The 8,266-nt window shown below is 40.3% G+C and overlaps 1 protein-coding gene across 1 annotated transcript in view; it reads right to left on the reverse strand.

Annotated features, from left to right (window-relative positions):
* Nucleotides 1-8,266, reverse strand: part of LOC120546888 — a 54,800-nt gene that overhangs the window by 2,687 nt on the left and 43,847 nt on the right. The gene's annotated exons all lie outside the window — the stretch shown is intronic.

Genomic DNA, 8,266 nt, shown 5'->3' on the forward strand with positions numbered 1-8,266 from the left:
AGTGGTTTGTTGGTTCCTGATACAGCTTAGTGTTGTTTCCTGAGAACTGAAGGGGAAGTGTTTGGTGAGTAGAGAGCAGCCGCGGCCTCGCGCAGGTTTTACTCTGATGATAAGCATCTGTCTCTTTTACAGTACTCCTCCCTAAATATGAAGGTATGGACCCATTTGTATTGGTGGCAGAGAGAAATGTTTTAACTCACTATATTTTAAAAAGGTGGCAGTAGGCTTATTTTGTAATTTGAATTTAGGTCACAGTTCAAGACCTGACCAAAGTTTTTTTACCTTTAAGAGAGAGAATAAACGTGAGCACTGGCTGTCTACTTTTCATTGATGCCAGGTACTACATTGTGGAACCAAAAGCTCAAGACTCAGGAGGTAGAGAGTAGATTATGTAGGTTGTAATTAAGAAAACACAGGAATAGGCAGCCAGGTAGAGCAACTTGGTAGGCAGCATATACTCAAAAAAGGTCAAAAAACATGGAAGAGGTATCAGGCAGGGCTCAGTCCAATATCCAAATTGGCAAAAACAGGTAGAGTTCGGTACACAGTTTGTCAGGCAAAAACACAGGCAGTAGTACAGGCAGGGTTCAGTCAGATAACCAAGGTGGCAAAAACAGGCAGAGTTCAGTACACAGGTAGGCAGGGAAAATTGGTAAATCCAATAGAACAAGAACAAACATTAGAATCCACACTGAAAGACATGACAATCTGGCAAAAAGTGTTCCTCCTGGCACTGCTTAAAACAACTATGGCTGACAAGGAGAGTGGCAACAAGTGTGGGAGAGTGGCAACAAGTGTGGTACAGTGGCAACAGGTGTGGGAGAGTGGCAACAGGTGTGGTGTGGCAGTGCACGCGCTAATGATTGGCAACTCCCTTGTAGTCAACCGGGAGGATAGAGGGAAAACCCGGATCGGAGTCCAAGAACAGCAGAGGCATGACAGGTCACAGGCTAAGAAGAGGGGATTCTGGGCCGAACTGTGACAATTGACTTTAAATCAATTATTCCCTCTTTTAGTTGTGTTTAACTGGATGGAATTTGGGGCATCTGCGTAATTGTAGTGAGAGATTTAGCAGTTTGGCTCAATGTTTATTTGCTAAAGTGAGCAGAGGCCTGTACTACGAAGCAAGATCAACCAGCCCTGGATCTCTTTCAGTTATCTGGCTTCACCTAACCTAACAACCGCGGTCCCGCATTACCTGTATCACGACGCTGGTTATCAACTAGTTCAGTCAACTCAGGGTTCCCCAATCCAGCGGCGTGCGGGTTCACATAAAAGAGGCGGTGTTTGCGCGCCACGACCAATGGCAAACATCTAGCAGAGCCTCATGTTATATATAAGAAGAGCAAATTATAATTCTACATAAATATGAAGAACACAGACACGGTTTTACAGGGAAAACGCAATACAGTCGCTGCTTCCTAAAACAGGAAGGAAAGCTGTCAAAAAAAATAGCCGACGCTGTAGATGTTTAAATCACAACTCCAATATCACTTCCCCATCAGTCAGGACCAAGATCTGACCATAATTACACTTGTGCTTTCCATAAACTGTGGTTATTTCAGTTGCAACCCTGGCAGTGGGAAGCGATCGTGAGAGCAAATAAAAAAATATAAAAACATAATTCAAACCGATGTGCGCATTGGCGACACACAGCTCAAGAAGCCGATATGTAATTCCCTCCCATTAAATATATATATATATATATATATATATATATATATATTTATATTTCATAAAAATATCCATCAGGGAATGTTAACGGGGTTGTCGGTCTCTAAATGTTTTAACTTCTATGAGCGCATCTCTCTCTCTCTCTCTCTCTCTCTCTCTCTCTCTCTCTCTCTCTCTCTGCGCACCGCCGCCTGATCTATTGATTGGTCAGTGGGCGGTACTTTTACACCGGTTGATCTCTGATCTCCAACTTAACCTGCTGCCGACCAGGTTAGGCATTCAGCATGAGTTACCACAGCGATTGAACCCGATAACAAGTGATCCACCTTCGTGATACAGAAAATCCTGGGTTGAACCTGAAGTTACCTCGCTAACGCCAAATCCTGCTTCGTAGTACAGGCCTCAGGTGTAAGCATTACCTTCTGTTAACAAAATATTGTCACAGAAAATACAAAGCACGAATTAAAAACAACAACACAACAGAAAACAAAGGACAACAGAATCATGTTCAGCAGTTAGAACGATCACAGTTTAGTTCTAATCGTGGTCAACAGTCAGAGATTCCAGCTTAAAGGATTGTTACTGAAAAGAAATAGGTTTATGAAAATAAACTTTGGAGATTGCTGATCTTTGAAGATTTCCCTGGTTGGTGAAGTTTTTAGAGATCTGTTCATTATGAATTAAGCTGACAGGTGAAGATTCCAATATTTACTCCAAAACACCAGTGAATATCCAAAGCTTTAAAATGTCTCTCGGTGCTGTGGTCTCTTATTTGTTTGCTCTGATAAGCGGTGGGGGGTGCTGGGACCAGCAGAGGCTCCGGCAGGAGAGGAGGAAGCTTTCACAGAGCTGTAGGTCACTGAATCACCTTCATCATCCTCATCATCATCATTTCTAACCCGTACCTGAGAAGTAAGAAGGAAACAGCACCCAACTTAAGGCTGTTTAATGCTTCTGCGTCAACTCCACGCTGTAGCTACGCTGTTGCTCCTACGGCGTCGTGACCCTTTGGGAGTTCTGCGTCGGGGTTGCTTTGCATCGCGGTGAATTTCACCGCCATAACGCTAGGGGGTGTGTGGCTTTGGCGAGGTGTCTGCCACCCAGTTTATGTTATGTTAGCAAGCAGTTTACAAATGGATAACCCCGTCATTGTAACCAAAATATATATATATATATATATATATAAAAGTTTATTTGCAAAGCTTATATCAGTGAACTAGCATGTTGCTACTCCCCACAGTAGGCTGCTTGAATCACCGACTATCAACACACAGGACCAGTTGACCAATCACAGTCCTCGTGGTCTGCATTGCCTCGACGCAAGTTACACATTTTTGGAGATGCACGTTGAGCTACGGCGGAGGGCTTGGAGGGGGGTTCGCAGCGACGTAGAGGGGTCTGCGGGGGTACGCCGTCAATTCGACGCAGAAGCATAAATCAGCCTTTACTGTACAGTAAATTCAACACAACATGGATAAAATTAAATTGTGAAACAAAGTAACCTGGTTGTGAAAGTGCAGATTTTGCAGCCATGTAACAACTGACATGTTCACTTTGCTGCAGCTTTTATCTGCTCATTAGATTATGAAAAGTCTTGTGAGTGAAGTTGACATGTTGGTCTGATGGTGGCGATAGAGGACAAGTGAAGGAATCACCAATCACCAGGACTAAATCTGTGAGTGGTGTTTCTTTGGCTGCTCAATGCTCCACTTTGTTCTCCAGCTAGTCTCTAACTGTGTCTGTCTGCTGTTTGCTGCTGAGCAGGGAGTGTACAATGGCTTTTTAAAGCCTTTTTTGTTGGAAAATGAGTCTCTGAGAGTGCTGAGTGTGAAACAGAACAGTAACGTTTTTGGCCGGACAGCAAAACAATGAGCAGAAACTCACTATGAAGCTCTGTAAAGCAGAAGGGAGCAGCAGATTCAGCTGATAATTTTTTGTAGGTTCATCACAAAGATCAACCCCTTTTCATTGCCACAAAATGTATTGTCATATACATTGTTACCATAGGAACATTGATTGTAGCCACTTTAAAAGGCAAAAAAAGCCCCAAAAATAATTTTAAAAACAAAGAAATCCATCTGCTACTTAAGAACCCAAAAAAGCGGCATTGAAAGATCAAAATATAATCTAGATGCTCGAAAGACATTTAGGAGCTCTTCCTGCTTCTGACCATGGTTGTGCTTGTTAATCTGAGATACCAGACTTGCAGATTGAGTGAAAAATGAGCCCACAATGAGTCATAATGTGACAGGAGAAAAAACTGGCTCGCAAGCACTGGCTGCTTTTACTTCTGTTTAATTGAATGGAATTTGGGGACTCTGTATAATTATAGTGAGAGATTGAACTGTTTTGCCAAATTGAGCAGGTGTGAGCATATAGAGGTTTAAAAGAAAATGCCCAATAACTGTCCCTTGAAGATGTCCATATCATTTGTTCATCTTATGTTAAACCAACACAAAGTATACTCTATACTGAAAAATTAGATTTGAACCAAATTGTGAATGTGTCAGAAATTTCAACCAGAAACTATCTGGAGTGCAGCAGGACCCCAGAAATAAACAATGACAGGTTCTATCTTTGCTGGACAGTAACAGTAAGGACAGAGTTACATTCTGTATCCTGAATAATTCACTGAGACAGAATTAAAGAAATAATAGCGAAGAAAATGACCTGTAAACTACAAAACAGTTATACAAAACACAATGCATAAGTTATTATAAAGCACTTTATTTATTTGCAGACTATATAATTCTCACTTATAATAAAGAGACACTTAAGGCTGAAAGCTCATTCAAAACCACACAACGTTAAAAAAATGTTTTGGCTTCCAATGAACATGTTTACAACAGAATTATGAATTCAAATGGATTACTGTTATTATATTACATACATATTATCAGGGAACTGCTTTACATTTGTTTCTATTTGTTTCCCCTCTGTGTCTTTATATTTTTCCCTGTATGTATATTTTTCTATTATTTCACTAAATGTTTGTTCCTTGTCTTGGATCTTGTTGTTTTTACCTCATGTTGATTTGTTCATTCTTTTGTTTTGCACCGGGACTAGAGAACACGTTTCTGTTCCTATATGCACTGTACTGCATTGTTAGTCTGACAAGCCAGACCCATATCAAGATGTTGGGTCTGGGAACTCACCATTGGCAGGGCTCAATCTAAGGGGCGGGACAAACGGTTGTCTTTCAAATTCCTTCTGCACGCAATAGGATAGCACTACAACCATGCAGAGCAACGCTAGCTGATAGATTCAACTTTTGCCTTATCTGGTCGGCAAAACTCCGAAACACATCTTCCATCTTCCTTCCTTTTTTAATGACTTCAGTGCCGTTCTTTGTTCTTTTCTCAAAGAAAAGCTTAACTCAGAGTCACGGCCAAAGCCGATTCGAAAGACCGCTGTTCGCCAGCAGCAGCAGCCATAAGCCCGCCCACCGACTCTATAAATGATGTGATTGGCCTGACTAGAGTTTGGTTTTTCCAGCTCGCAAGCCAACGGTGAGTTGCTAGACTGACCCTGGCTGCAAATTACATTTGCTGCTGCTAGGTTGCGTCTAGATTTCTAGGCTACTGCATTGTATATAAAAGGATGACAATAAAGTTTCTCTTATCTTAATTTCTAATACATATTACACAGAGATTTAACAACTTGAGCAAAGCTTTACCTTTTAAAGGAATGAGTCGAATCCTAACATCAAGACGTCATTGTTAAACTGAAATACAAGTTACACTTCAGTGTTTAGATACGACTCAAAATTATGTTACAGTTTTTCTTTTTTTTCTGGTGAGTTGATGTTGAAGTTGTTGATCAGTGGAGTCTGATAGAAACAGAAGGTTCTCCAACGTTTTCATAGGTCACTGTACCTTCATCTTCATCATGATGCTCCTGTGAAAATAACACAACACACTGGAGATTCTGAGATCAAATGGAACAAATAAATCTCCTTTGTTGCTGCAGCCACTTAGACTCCAAACAATCCAGTCAGCACTGTTTATTCTTATTGTAAATAGTGAAATATCACAAACACAAGCGTTTGATTATTCAGTTTTAAAACTCACAGCATTGCCATACATCTGGGTTCTGTTTCCTGAAAAGACAAAAAAAGAGCAGACTTTAGTTTCCACGCTGTAAATCTACGTTCATAAATTGTTCTTGTTCATTAGACATTCATTAAATCTTCTTCTAAAAATGACATCTGTGAATGTTCTCACCTTTAGTTCTCATCCATATGTTGACCGCCACAACAGTTATTATGAGTGCTGCTAAACCCACAGACACCATGATGACCCTCCACCAGCCTGAAGACAATAAAAACATGAAATATATTTGGGCTGCAGCTTTCTGTTCTATTCAAAATTCTGTAGCTCAAAGAGAACAAACGTGCTTTCTCCAACGTGAATATCTCCATTTGCAGCCATGTGTCGGTCTGACATTCATACTTTAGGCTTCATATGGAGAGAGAGAGAGAGAGAGAGAGAGAAAGACTACCTTGTTTTGATGTCTTGTCTTTTCCCTCTGTTGTGCTTCCTTTTGATTGTTTTGAATATATGAAATACCAAAACACAACAAATGGTGATGAAATAACTCATGTTTACCGTCTGATGAGACCACACAATAAAAAATAATGTTATCTTAAAACTTTAAATCCATCAAATAAAACCAACTGTACCTGTTTTCTTACAAGAAGACTGGGGGCCGACATTACACAGCAGCGTGTTTCCATTCTTCTTATCTGTCACGTTACACTTCAGTAACTTCTGATTAAGATGAGGAGGAAATGACACACTGGCTGAACAGGTAAGAGGTGTTATCTCCACATCAGTCTCATTCCCCTCATACAGCCACTTCACTGAGTGTTCACACCCAGCATCAGTCAACACAGAGCAGATCAAGGTGACATTATCATCAGTGTTCTTCTGTTCTTCCACTGGTGAAGATGGAGATACTGTGAGAGAAAGACAACAAGAGTAAAATTAACTTCATCACTGTAATCATAATTATTGTCATCTTTCAGTATATTGTTCTAACAAGACAGTTTGAAAACATTATGATGTAAATACTCACTGGTAACAACAGACAAATAAACCCCAGCATCTGGACCTATTTGTTGTCCTGATCTGTAGAACTGTCTGCAGGTGTAACGACTAACATCATCAAATGTGACCTTCTTTATAACCAGAGAACATTTCTCTGTAACACTCAGTCTGTCTGGTTTAGCTTTGGAAATCACATTGTTAATTTGTCCAAGACGAACCAGCTCTACTGCTGTTTCCCCATTACGATTAGAAAGCCAAGTAGTGCTACTACAGTTGTCCTGAATTATCACATTTTCACAAGGCAGAGTGACTTCATCTCCAGCTCTGACAGTGAAGGAGCGGGGGTTTTGTCCAGCTACTGCTGTTGAAGATGAGACAAAGTGTATAGTTTGGTTATGTGAGAGGATGATCACTAATTACAACAGAGATCAGCAAACTTACCTTAATCAACATCCACTCGACACACCATTTTCAAAACAAACAGCAAACTTGGCTGTTTCATTTATATCAATATTAGTCACATAAATACTATCACTAACATTTCTTTTAGTCATGTATGTGTTTTGGGTCCTTACCTGTAAACTGAAGCAGCAGAATCACAAATAAAGTTATTTGAATCCGTCTGAATTCAGCCATCGTGCCTCTCCGTCTCTCTCTCTTGTTCTCTCGCCCTCGACTGTCAACGTTTCTGACTTCTTTAGAAGAGATACAGCGGTTACTTCCCCTTCTGAGTAAAGTGTGACTTCCTTATACTGACTGAATCTTTTTTATCTTCCTTTCAGTTGCTGAATTCACAGATCAACTTTTCATCTTTTTAATTTCTTGACGATATCTAAACAGCCAAAAAGCCAGATGTGGTTCAGCATGGAGATAGAGTACTTGAGCCACTGATGAGTTTTCATACAAGTTCTCAGCCCCACAGATGATGAGGAGAGAATCTGTTGCTCTGTCTTTTGACCAAACCCCTTTTCAGTCAAAGTTCAACAAGAGAAGCTTCAGGTCAAAATGTAAACTCCTCACACAGAAGGAATCTTTATAGAATCAATTAAAATGCTGAAATTAGTCAATCTGCTCATACACCAGAAATTTACACCTGGTGGAATATGTCCATACAGGGGAAAATGATGTAACGTTAGTGGTTTGGTGGTTCCTCATGCAGCTTAGTGTTGTTTTCTGAGAACTGAAGGAGAAGTGTTTTGGTGAGAATGTGGGTAACAGCAGCAGCAGAGCTCGGCAGGTTTTACTCTGATGATATGCATCTGTCTCTTTTACAGTACTCCTCCATAAACATAAAGGTATGGACCCATTTTGAATTTGTTGCAGAGACAGAAATGTTTTAACCGTCACTATATTTTAAAAGGTGGCAGTAGCCTTATTTTGTCATTTGAATTTAGGTCACAGTTCAAGACCTGACCAATATTTTTTTCCCTTTAAGAGAAAGAGATTAAACGTGAGCACTGGCTGGTAACCTTTCATTGACTTTAAATCAATTATTCCATCTTTTAATTGTGTTTAACTGGATGGGATTTGGGGCACCTGCTTAA

The sequence above is a fragment of the Perca fluviatilis genome, chromosome 18, assembly GCF_010015445.1.
Source record: "Perca fluviatilis chromosome 18, GENO_Pfluv_1.0, whole genome shotgun sequence".
NCBI classification, from domain to species: Eukaryota; Metazoa; Chordata; class Actinopteri; order Perciformes; family Percidae; genus Perca; species Perca fluviatilis.